Genomic DNA, 12,781 nt, shown 5'->3' with positions numbered 1-12,781 from the left:
AAATGCAAATGAAATTTCAAATATACAAAATGCCTCCAAGGTATATGTCACTGTACACGTGTTTTTTGTTTTTGCCTCGTTCATATGAATCATTTCCTCCGTGGTTAATTTTGTTGCTTTGGGGCTGGAAAGCAGTCAAAACCAGCATGGTCTATAGTCCCTAATCCTGTCTTCTCGGAATTTTAAAGTGTAATCAATCCTAAACTTAAAAGAATTCCTCTATGCAAGACCTCTTCTTTAATCTTGGGTTAAGGAAAATAGCAATCAGAATGTCAAAGGTTTATAACTAGTTCTGAAAAATAAAAGTACCCTCGCTGATTAACTCGCAGATAGGTTTAATGCTCTTCTGCTTTTTCTTTTTAAAGTTTCATTTTTCCTGAAATATTAATTTTATCATTATTACTTTATCATTAATATTGTCAAAGTATTATGTTCTTCTGAATTCAAAATTATTTCTTTTTAATGTAGCATCACCTGGAATCTTGGATCTAACCATTAGGTTTTTATAATATTAATCAAAAGTTATCTGAGGCTTATCAACTATTCTTATGTCAGTAGTCCATAAGAATATGGCTTTTAACAAATCAGCATAGCCCATCTTCTGAAACATTGCCCTACACTGTATAATTTTGCTCTCTGTGTACCTGTCAAGTTAAGTTATACAATTTGACAAATGACTGCTCCCCCAGCAGTTGATCTAGATAGGTACTGGAGATGTTTTAGTCACCCACATCCCCAATATTTATTGCCTACTGTGACCTGTCTAATTGAGAAACTTGGCAAATCAAAAAACCTGATCTCGGGCTTCCCTGGTGGTGCAGTGGTTGAGAGTCCGCCTGCCGATGCAGGGGACACGGGTTCGTGCCCCAGTCCGGGAAGATCCCACATGCCACGGAGCGGCTGGGCCCGTGAGCCATGGCCGCTGAGCCTGTGCATCCGGAGCCTGTGCTCCGCAACGGGAGAGGCCACAACAGTGAGAGGCCTGCGTACCGCAAAAAACAAACAGACAAACCTGATCTCTACCTTTAAGATGTGGTTTTCCCACCCAGCTCAGTTCTTGAGGTAATTTCCTCATGAAGGTCTCTGAGAGGTGTCTGGTTCTTTAGAACTGTAGAACACCTAGTTCCACAGTAAACCAGAGCAGAAAAGCAAGCAATGCCAGGCAGTTGGGACGGGGAGAAATTTATCATAAACATTTATAAATCGCCTGTTTCCTCAATAGACCGGCCTCTATAAGCATCAGTATGCTCCAGAAGCATAGTGCCTTCACTATGTTGGGAACTTCCTCCTTGGTGGGGTGATGACCTGGGGCTTTTTTGTAAGTCTTTGAAAAAACAATCTTACTTTTGGTGTGGCTGTAGGTGAATGCCCCTCCAAAGAACACTTGTTTGATAGAGAATAGTAATTTGTTTGACCCTTCATTTTTTCCCTTCATTTACCTACCTGTGAGTTGTCATTCAACAATTAGTGATGTGGTAGTTCCAAAAATAGGAGAAGCTATTGAAGACAAATATTTTGAAAAAAAACATCCAAACAAATAATAGAAAGAATAGCAGGCATAGGGAATACAAAGATACAAACCATATCTCAGAAATGAAATTAGTATAAAGCAAAGTTCTGCACTGAACTCCCACTTCTACTCATCCCTGACATTCATTCATTCTTTTAAGCAGTTTGTCACTTAGGTGGCCTGATATTGCAAGACAGCTCCCAGGGATAAATGGACAAACAGAATTTGGGGTTAAGTTGTCTTCATACCATGGTACATTTTTTTTGAAATGCAAATACTCTTGGAATTAGTAATATAAGTCACCAGCACCTTAGTAAAAGAATATAGGTTATTCAGCAGTAAACCAGAAGATAGCTAAAAGAAAGAACTGTCTTTTGCCATGATTAGGGATGAGGTAGAGGTTGGTGATGTCAGGAAGGAAAGTGTCTTGGCATTTTTCTAGTTCCATGATTTTTTTAACCTATGAATGTGTTTTAAAGGAACTAGAAGTTCTGTAATTTCCCTTTATATCTTACACTCTTCAAAATTCAAAGTAAATGAACCTCAAGAATCCATGCACCTCTAGCATTTTTTAAATTGTAAGGCTTACCAGAAACATTCCTGGCCCTCTGATTTCAGTATTAATATTTTTTAATGTTATTGCTACAAAAGTTAACCATGAAAATTAACTCATCATCGTTCTTTTAGATAATATCGACCTGAAATGTCATATGCTTAATGACTCCCGTCTTTTTTGCACTTATTTAGCGTACCTAATTTACTTTGAGAGGATATTAAAATTGTAACAATTTGGTTTGGATATCAGTCTTTTGTTGTTGACTTTTGAGAATAGTTCTTACTGTCTCTGCCTGAGGATGAAACACTTTAAAGCGGGCTTCAGAAACCATTTGCTTTTCACAGGTGTGATGCATAGAAATACGCAGTAGTTCGTACAGAGGTACTTGTTTAAAGCAGTAAAGTCAGACTTAAGATGTGTGGTCCCTTCTCTTACTTCTGCTAGAAAACATTTTCTTGCTACTATTCTAGATCATATTTCTGACTGGAGCAAATTGCAGCAATTCTGGATGCTTAGGGGTTGAAGGGCAAACCCTATAAAACGAGAATTGTATCTTCAGGGTACTCTGAAAAGCCTCAGAGATGGGCTTTTGATTCATATGATCACTTCAATAATTAAATGTGCAAAAATCTGTATTAATTGATTTCTTTTTAAAAATATTTATTTATTTTGGGCTGTGTTGGGTCTTAGTTGCGGCATGCGGGATCTTTTGTTGCAGCGCACGGGCTTCTCTGTCTCTAGTTGCGGCACGTGGTCTCTCTCGTTGAGGTGCGTGGGCTTAGTTGCCCTGCGGCATGTGGGATCTTAGTTCCCCGACCAGGGATCTAACCCGCGTCCCCTGCACTGGAAGGCAATTTCTTTACCACTGGACCATCAGGGAAGTTCCTGTATTAATTGATTTCTTGAAGTCCTAGGAATTTTTATTATGGTTTCCTTATACTTGGTGGGGAAGAAGAGAGAATTTCAGAACTTGTGGAAAAATGTTCCCCACTCAGCATTCAGGAATTCATTTTGTGCAATTTCATGAGTGTATATACTGTGTGACATGCATGCTGTGTAACATGAACTTTTCCACTTTTAAAAATAATAGTGATTTTTTCTTTTTCTTTTACATTCATTATCTGTTTTTGATATAAAACTATTATTTGAAATTCTTCTGGCAGAGGGAGGTTTCTAATCTTTCTGTTTGTCTTCTCTGGCTTTGCTCATGGTGTATTGTTTCTTTGTATATTTTATAAATTTGTTTTATGAATTTATCTTCAGCTAAACTTTCCCAGATGTGGATTGAGGGCAGCTCCTCTCAAAGCATGTCTTAGGGAAAACATTAGCTGGAACTTAATCTGAGTTTAATGTCCTAAACGAACTTTCTTACCGCACACAAAATAAACGCATTCCCTGTGTATACTAATTTTCAGGATGACAGCAGGCTCTCTACACCTAGTTGAAACCAAACATCCTTCCTTGTCATCACTCTATGTTGATTCACTGGTTTATTTTGGTCTGTGTACTGTTTTAGCTTCCTTTTCACTGAGACTGTCACTCTGTTAGGAGTCTCAGGGATTTTTATAAGAATCTCAGTTCCAAGTCCTTGCTTTTGTAGGGATCCAAGATCTTGTATGTCCCACGTGGATGTTCAGATGTAAACTCCTTGGCTATAGAGACTGGCAACAGCCTCCCATATCCCCAGTATTTTAGTGGTAGCAGCCGCTGACCTGGTTTGTGTGGCTTCCAAGTGTTTGCCTTATATTTCTTGTAGGCTCAGCTAAGGTTGAAGGATGGTTTTCAGTTTCTGTAGGCTGCAAGGTGAGAGATTTATTTCTCAAATGGAGATATGATTGTATGTTTCAAGAGTTGTTAATAAAATTCTGATTCATACAACCATTTGAGTTGCTGTTATCACTTTTTTTATATAGGTTTTTATTAGCTATCAATTATACACATACTAATATTTATATTTCAATCCCAATCTCCCAATTCATTCCACCACCACTGCCCTCCCTGCTTTCCCCCTTGGTGTCCATACATTTGTTCTCTACATCTGTGTCTCTATTTCTGCCTTGCAGACTGGTTCATCTGTACCATTTTTCTAGATTCCACATATACGTGTTAATATACAATATTTCTTTTTCTTTCTGACTCACTTCACTCTGTATGATAGTCTCTAGGTCCATCCACATCTCTACAAATGACCCAATTTCATTCCTTTTTTATGGCTGAGTAATATTCCATTGTACATTATGTGCCACATCTTCTTTATCCATTCATCTGTTGATGGGCATTTAGGTTGCTTCCGTGACCTGGCTATTGTAAATAGTGCTGCAGTGAACATTGGGGTGCATGTGTCTTTTTTTTTTTTTTTTTTTTGCGGTATGCGGGCCTCTCACTGTTGTGGCCTCCCCCGTTGCGGAGCACAGGCTCCGGACGCGCAGGCTCCGGACGCGCAGGCTCAGCGGCCATGGCTCACGGGCCCAGCCGCTCCGCGGCATATGGGATCCTCCCAGACCGGGGCACGAACCCGTATCCCCTGCATCGGCAGGCGGACTCTCAACCACTTGCGCCACCAGGGAGGCCCCGCATGTGTCTTTTTGAATCATGCTTTTCTCAGGGTATCTGTCCAGTAGTGGGATTGCTGGGTCATACGGTGATTCTATTTTTACTTTTTTAAAGAACCTCCATACTGTTCTCCATAGTGGCTATATCAATTTACATTCCCACCTACAGGGCAAGACTGTTGGTTCCCTTTTCTCCACACCCTCTCCAGCATTTGTTTGTAGATTTTCTGATGGTGCCCATTCTAACTGATGTGAGGTGTTATCTCATTGTAGTTTTGATTTGTATTTCTTTAATAATTAGTGATGTTGAGCAGCTTTTCATGTGCCTCTTGGCCATCTGTATGTCTTCTTTAGAGAGATGTCTATTTAGGTCTTTTGCCCATTTTTGGATTGGGTTGTTTGTTTTTTTAATATTGAGCTGCATGAGCTGTTTATATATTTTGGAGATTAATCCTTTGTCAGTTGCTTCATTTGCAGATATTTTCTCCCATTCTGAGTGTTGTCTTTCTGTCTTGTTTATAGTTTGGTTTGGTTTGCAAAAGCTTTTAAGTTTCATGAGGTCCCATTTGCTTAGTTTTGTTTTTATTTCCATTACTCAAGGAGGTGGGTCATAAAAGATCTTGCTGTGATTTATGTCAAAGAGTGTTCTTCCTATGTTTTCCTGTAGGAGTTTTATAGTGTCTGGTCCTACATTTAGGTTTTAATCCATTTTGAGTTTATTTTTGTGTATGGTGTTAGGGAGTGTTCTAATTTCATTCTTTTACATGTAGCTGTCCAGTTTTCCCAGCAGCGCTTATTGAAGAGACTGTCTTTTCTCCATTGTGTATCCTTGCCTCCTTTGTCATAGATTAGTTGACCATAGGTGCATGGGTTTATCTCTGGGCTTTCTGTCCTGTTCCATTGATCTATATTTCTGTTTTTGTGCCAGTACCATATTGTCTTGATTACTGTAGTTTTGTGGTATAGTCTGAGTCAGGGAGCGTGATTCCTCCAGCTCCATTTTTCTTTCTCAGGATTGCTTTGGCTATTCGGGGTCTTTTGTGTTTCCATACAAATTTTAAGATTTTTTGTTCTAGTTCCATAAAAAATGCCATTGGTAATTTGATAGGGATTGCATTGAATCTGTAGATTGCTTTGAGTAGTATAGTCATTTTCACAATGTTGATTCTTCCAATCCAAGAACATGGTATATCTCTACATCTGTTGGTATCATCTTTAATTCCTTTCATCAATGTCTTGTAGTTTTCTGCATACAGGTCTTTTGCCTGCTTAGGTAGGTTTATTCCTAGGTATTTTATGCTTTTTGTTGCAGTGGTGAATGGTATTTTTTCCTTAATTCCTCTTTCTGATCTTTTGTTATTTGTGTATAGGAATGCAAGAGATTTCTGTGCATCCTGCAACTTTACCAAATTCATTGATGAGCTCTACTAGTTTAATGATGGCATCTTTAGGATTCTCTCTGTATAGTATCATGTCATCTGCAAACAGTGACAGTTTTACTTCTCCTTTTCCAATTTGTATTCCTTTTATTTATTTTTCTTCTCTGATTGCCATGGCTAGGACTTCCAAGACTATGTTGAATAATGGTGGTGAGAGTGGACATCCTTGTCTCATTCCTGATCTTAGAGGAAATGCTTTCAGTTTTTCACCATGGAGAATGATGTTTGCTGTGGGTCTGTCATATATGGCCTTTATTAGGTTGAGGTAGGTTTCTGGAGAGTTTTTATCATAAATGCGTGTTGAATTTTGTCAAAAGCTTTTTCTGCATCTATTGAGATGATCATATGGTTTCTATTCTTCAATTTGTTAATATGGTGTATCACATTGATTTGCATATACTGAAGAATCCTTGCATCCCTGGGATAAATCCCACTTCATCATGGTGTATGATCCTTTTAATAAGTTGTTGGATTCTGTTTGCTAGTATTTTGTTGAGGATTTTTGCATCTATATTCAACAGTGATATTGGTTGGTAATTTTCTTTTTTTGTAGTATCTTTGTCTGGTTTTAGTATCAAGGTGATGGTGGCCTCGTAGAATGAGTTTGCGAGTGTTCCTCCCCCTGCAGTTTTTTGGAAGAGTTTGAGAAGGATGGATGTTAGCTCTTCTCTAAATGATAGATAGAATTCGCCTGTGAAGCCCTCTGATCCTGACTTTTGTTTGTTGGAAGATTTTTAATCACAGTTTCAGTTTCATTACTTGTGATCGGTCTCTTCATATTTTCTGTTTCTTCCTGGTTCAGTCTTGGAAGGTTATACCTTTCTAAGAATTTGTCCATTTCTTCCAAGTTGTCCATTTTATGGGCATAGAGTTGCTTGTAGTAGTCTCTTAGGATGCTTTGTATTTCTGCGGTGTTTGTTGTAACTTCTCCTTTTTCATTTCTAATTTTATTTTATTTTTGCGGTACGCAAGCCTCTCACTGTTGTGGCCTCTCGCGGTGCGGAGCACAGGCTCCGGATGTGCAGGCTCAGCGGCCATGGCTCACTGGCCGAGCCGCTCCGCGGCATGTGGGATCTTCCCGGACCGGGGCACAAACCCGTGTCCCCTGCATTGTCAGGTGGACTCTCAACCACTGTGCCACCAGGGAAGCCCATTTCTAATTTTATTGATTTGAGTCCTCTCCCTCTTTTTCTTGATGAGTCTGGCTAAAGGTTTATCAATTTTGTTTATCTTCTCAAAGAACCAGGTTTAGTTTTATTGATCTTTGCAATTGTTTTCTTTGTTTCTGTTTCATTTATTTCTGGCCTGATCTTTATGATTTCTTTCCTTCTACTGATTTTGGGTTTTGTTTGTTCTTCTTTCTCTAGTTCCTTTAGGTGTAAGGTTAGATTGTTTATCTGAGATTTTTCTTGTTTCTTGAGGTAGTCTGGTATTGCTATAAACTTCCCACTTTAGAACTGCTTTTGCTGCATCCCATAAGTTTTGGATCGTCGTGTTTACATTGTAATTTCTCTTTAGGTATTTTTTGATTTCCTCTTTGATTTCTTCAGTGATCTCTTGGTTATTTAGTAACGTACCTTTACCCTCCATGTGTTTGTGTTTTCTTCTTTTTTTCCCCCATAGTTGACTTCTAATCTCCTAGCGTTGTGGTCAGAAAAGAATGCTTGATATGATTTCAATTTTCTTAAATTTACTGAGGCTTGATTTGTGACCCAAGATGTGATCTATCCTGGAGAATGTTCTGTGTGCACTTGGGAAGAAGGTGTAATCTGTTGTTTTGGATGGAATCTCCTATAAATATCAATTAAATCTATCTGATCTATTGTGTCATTTAAAGCTTGTGTTTCCTTATTAATTTTCTGTCCGGATGATCTGTCCATTGATGTAAGTGAGGTGTTAAAGTTCCCCACTATTATTGTGTCACTGTTGATTTCCTCTTTTGTAGCTGTTAGCATTTGCCTTATGTATTGAGCTGCTCCTTTGTTGGGTGTATATATATTTATAATTGTTATATATCTTCTTCTTGGATTGATCCCTTGATCATTATGTAGTGTCCTTCCTTGTCTCTTGTAACATTCTTTATTTTAAAGTCTATTTTATCTGATATGAGTATTGCTACTCCAGCTTTCTTTTGATTTCCATTTGTGTGGAATGTCTCTTTCCATCCCCTCACTTTCAGTCTGTATGTGTCCCTAGGTCTGAAGTGTGTCTCTTGTAGACAGCATATATATGGGTCTTGTTTCTGTATCCATTCAGTGAGCCTGTGTCTTTTGGTTGGAGCATTTAATCCATTCACATTTAAGGTAATTATCAATATGTATGTTCCTATTACCATTTTCTTAATTGTTTTGGGTTTGTTTTTGTAGGTCCTCTTCTTCTCTTATGTTTCCCACTTAGAGAAGTTCCTTTAGCATTTGTTGTAGAGCTGGTTTGGTGGTGCTGCATTCTCTTAGCTTTTGTTTGTCTGTAAAGCTTTTGATTACTCCATTGGATCTGAATGAGATCCTTGCCAGATAGAGTAATCTTGGTTGTAGGTTCTTCCCTTTCATCACTTTAAATATATTGTGCCACTCCCTTCTGGCTTGTAAAGTTTCTGCTGAGAAATCAGCTGTTAACCTTATGGGAGTTCCCTTGTATGTTATTTGTTGTTTTTCCCTTGTGGTTTTAACAATTTTTCTTTGTCTTTAATTTTTGTCAATTTTGTTGCTATGTGTCTTGGCGTGTTTCTCCTTGGGTTTATCCTGCCTGGGACTCTCTGTGCTTCCTGGCTTTGGGTGGCTATTTCCTTTCCCATGTTAGGGAAGTTTTCTATTATAATCTCTTCAAATATTTTTTTCGGGTCCTTTCTCTCTCTCTTCTCCTTCTGGGACCCCTATAATGCGAATTTTGTTGCATTTAATATTGTCCCAGAGGTCTCTTAGGCTGTCTTCATTTCTTTTCATTCTTTTTTCTTTATTCTGTTCTGTGGCAGTGAATTCCACCATTCTGTCTTCCAGGTCACTTATCCGTTCTTCTACCTCAGTTATTCTGCTATTGATTCCTTCTAGTGTATTTTTCATTTCAGTTATTGTCTTGTTCATCTGTTTGTTCTTTAATTCTTCTAGGTGTTTGTCCTTTAATTCTTCTAGGACTTTGTTAAACATTTCTTGCATCTTCTCGATATTTGCCTCCATTCTTTTTCTGAGGTCCTGGATCATCTTCACTATCATTATTCTGAATTCTTTTTTTAGAAGGTTGCCTATCTCCACTTCATTTAGTTGTTTTTCTGGGGTTTTATCTTGTTCCTTCATCTGGTACATCATCCTCTGCCTTTTCATTTTGTCTTTCTTTCTGTGAATGTGGTTTTTGTTCCACAGGCTGCAGGACTATAGTTCTTCTTGCTTCTGCTGTCTGACCTCTGGTGGATGGGGCTATCTAAGAGGCTTGTGCAAGTTTCCTGATGGGAGGTACTGGTGGTTGGTAAACCTGGGTGTTTCTCTGGTGGGCAGAGCTCAGTAAAACTTTAATCTGTTTGTCTGCTGATGGGTGGGGCTGAGTTCCCTCCCTGTTGGTTGTTTGGCCTGAGGCTACAGGCTCTTTGGTGGGGCTAATGGCAGACTCTGGGAGGGCTCATGCCAAAGAGTACTTCCCAGAACTTCTGCTGCCAGTGTCCTTGTCCTCTTTGTGAGCCACAGCCTCTCCCCACCTCTGCAGGAGACCCTCCAACAGTAGCAGGTAGGTCTGGTTCAGTCTCCTATGGAGTCACTGCTTCTTCCCCCCGTTTCCTGATGTACACACTACTTTGTGTGTGCCCTCCAAGAGTGGAGTCTCTGTTTTGCCCAGTCCTGTTGAAGTCCTGCAGTCAAACCCCGCTAGCCCTCAAAGTCTGATTCTCTGGGAATTCCTCCTCCCCTTGTCGGACCCCCAGGATGGGAAGCCTGACATGGGGCTCAGAACCTTCACTCCAATGGCTGGACTTCTGTGGTATAATTGTTCTCCAGTTTGTGAATCACCCACCCAGTGGTTATGCGATTTGATTTTATTGTGATTTTGCTCCTCATACCATCTCATTGCGGCTTCTCCTTTGTCTTTGGATGTGGGGTATCTTTTTTGGTGAGTTCCAGTGTCTTCCTGTTGATGATTGTTCAGCTGTTAGTTGTGATTCTGGTGCTCTCGCAAGAGGGTGTGAGCGCACATCCTTCTACTCTGCCATCTTGAACCAATCTCCATGTTCTCACTTTTGATTTACTTCAGTATGAAAGAAACATACTTTAATTCAGGAAAATTGTTTTAATAATAATCCTTGATTTATTCTCACTTGTGAATATTGAAAATACCTTAAAAGAGATAAAACATAAGTAAGCTTAAAATAAAAGAAAAAAAGTCTTTCAGTTTGTGTAAACTAACCTGAAAAAGACTCATGTTTAAAACCATAACCTGAAGGTCCACATCAATAATAAGGAATTTGAAATTTATTCTTGCCTTTGCTTGACTTAAACTTTCTAAGAAGTATTCAAAATATCCCTGGAAGATTTGGTTCCTGGTGCCGAAAATAGGTCACCAGTGGTTTGAGTGTCCCACAAGCCCAATCCTTCCCATATTGTGCACCCATCTAATTTAACTTCTCATATACCTCTGGAGGACTGTGTTCTGGAACCTTGTGAACAGAACTTCTTACACATTCCTGGTTCCATGTCATTTATCAACACCAGCAGAGCAATTTTTAAAACAAGGACTCTTAGCTCCCTTTTCTAGAGGCTTGAGTCTGAGTGATCCTTAGGGATAAATAAATTAAAATGACTGGATTTCCCCACCATGTTTGTAAAAATATTGGCAACAAAGCTGCCTAAAAAGAACATTTCTGCTATGTTATTCCTATTTTCTTGTTGCCTTCCACAGTGAAATCTTAAGCATTTTCTGTAGAATGCTGGTGCTGGTTCAAATTCTTTCTATATTCATATGCTGTGGAAGGAGTCCAGACACTTACCTGGTGGTGGAGCTTATCCACAGACTCAGGTGCCAAGCCTGTCTGGCAAGCACTGTGCACAGGTCCTCCTTGCCTCCTCAAATGGGTTACACTTCCCCACTATTTACGGAAGTTCATTTCTTCGCAACATGAGCCTTGAAGTTTCATTCATTGATGTTAATTAACTTAGTTATACATATTTCCATGAATAGACATAGATACTTTGTTCAGAATTTAGCCCACTTTTCCCAGACTTAGTAATTAATCTCCCTCGGAAAGAAACCGTTGTACTTAACTTGCTTCCAGACAGGGTAATACAGACAGTTCAGGGGAATGCTGTTCTCTTTCAGGCAAGCCTAGTCTTGCTAAAAGCTTTCTGTTTCTCCAATAGCCATCTTCACCTTGCATACAGTAGTCTTGAGAGGTGTTTCCAATATCTTTGACGAGATCATTTTCACTACTAATGCAGAAAAATGTCCAAAATGCATTTCCTTCAGTATATGTTTTTTCTCCATTTTCTATTGCTATCTTAACAGTACTTCGTAATTTAGTTGCAATCATAATAAAATCATCTTTTTTTTAATGTTTACAAGACCTTTTCTCAGGCATCTCAAGCATTAATCTTACAATTTAAGCAGTTGTTTCTGGGATATAATTATTCTTACTTTGCTATTACCAAAAATAAGCCGTGGAGGTAAATTGGGTTTTTCAGGGTCACCAGAAGAGTTACATCCCAAGCCTTCCTTTACGTCACATTTCTGTTATTCTTTCTAACATGCTTTTTACATTGTTATAGTTATTTAAATATTTTCAGGATTTAGGGAGTATACATTTATGCATGTTTAAAAGGACCTGTGAATGCCCACTTGTTTCAGCCGCAAATAGTTAACGAGGGTCTACTATGTTCTACATTGTTCTGGGCACTTCAGATTCATCAATGAAGAATCTAGTGATCCCCCTGCCCTAGTTTATATTAGAAAGTTTTAAGTCCTATAAAAATAATCAAGCAGGGAAAGGAATGCTGGAGGGGCAGCAGGTTGTAGTATGTAAATAACATGGTTAGAGTTGTAGGCCTCTATAGAAGATGAGATTTGAGCAAAGATGGAAGAGGAGGATTATCTGATTATCTGATTATCCCCTTTTCCTTTAGAAAAAAGCAGTGCTAATACCCCATCTTCTCTCTTAAATTTCAGTAGGCAGAGCACTACTGGACAAGATTACACCACTGTGAATGAAAGTGCCTCTACAAAAAAAAAAAGAAAGTGCCTCCGCAAACACATGCTCTCCACCACCAACCATTCATTGTATGACCTCCCTGTTGTAAAATCCTGTAATCAGCCCAACCCTCCCCACTCTCAGCAGATGGCATTTTTTTCTGTCTCTGTTTAGAAAACTGAGTGCACTGAGTATGCCTTTTTCAACCTTCTGCCGGAGCTACAAACCTGTCTCTATCCAAACTTTCATCAGAGTTTACTAGCTGTCCCTTTGCAGTCTCATATATATATTCACCACCTCCCACAGACTTCTTTCTCATTGTAAATGTGCTGAAGTCTCTTTCAGACATTAAACACTCCCTCAATCCTACACGTCCATTTAGTTACCATTTAAACTCATTCTTCCTCTTACCCAGTCTTCTCAAGAATAGTCTACCATTTCTGCTTCTACTGTGTTCACTATTAACTAATATGGTCTGATTTACGCTTGCAACATGCTATCATATTGGTCTTTTTACCACTTCTAATGGCATTATTGGTACTGATTATTGACTATTGATCACTC

General features: G+C 39.0%; 1 protein-coding gene across 12 annotated transcripts in view; it reads left to right on the top strand.

The window, feature by feature from the left end:
- Positions 1-12,781, top strand: part of EIF4G3 (eukaryotic translation initiation factor 4 gamma 3) — a 390,751-nt gene that overhangs the window by 256,357 nt on the left and 121,613 nt on the right. The gene's annotated exons all lie outside the window — the stretch shown is intronic.

This window comes from Mesoplodon densirostris, chromosome 2 (genome assembly GCF_025265405.1).
Source record: "Mesoplodon densirostris isolate mMesDen1 chromosome 2, mMesDen1 primary haplotype, whole genome shotgun sequence".
Taxonomy (NCBI): Eukaryota; Metazoa; Chordata; class Mammalia; order Artiodactyla; family Ziphiidae; genus Mesoplodon; species Mesoplodon densirostris.
Note: the sequence above shows the minus strand (reverse complement) of the source record. Positions and strands in the feature narration are given on the sequence as shown.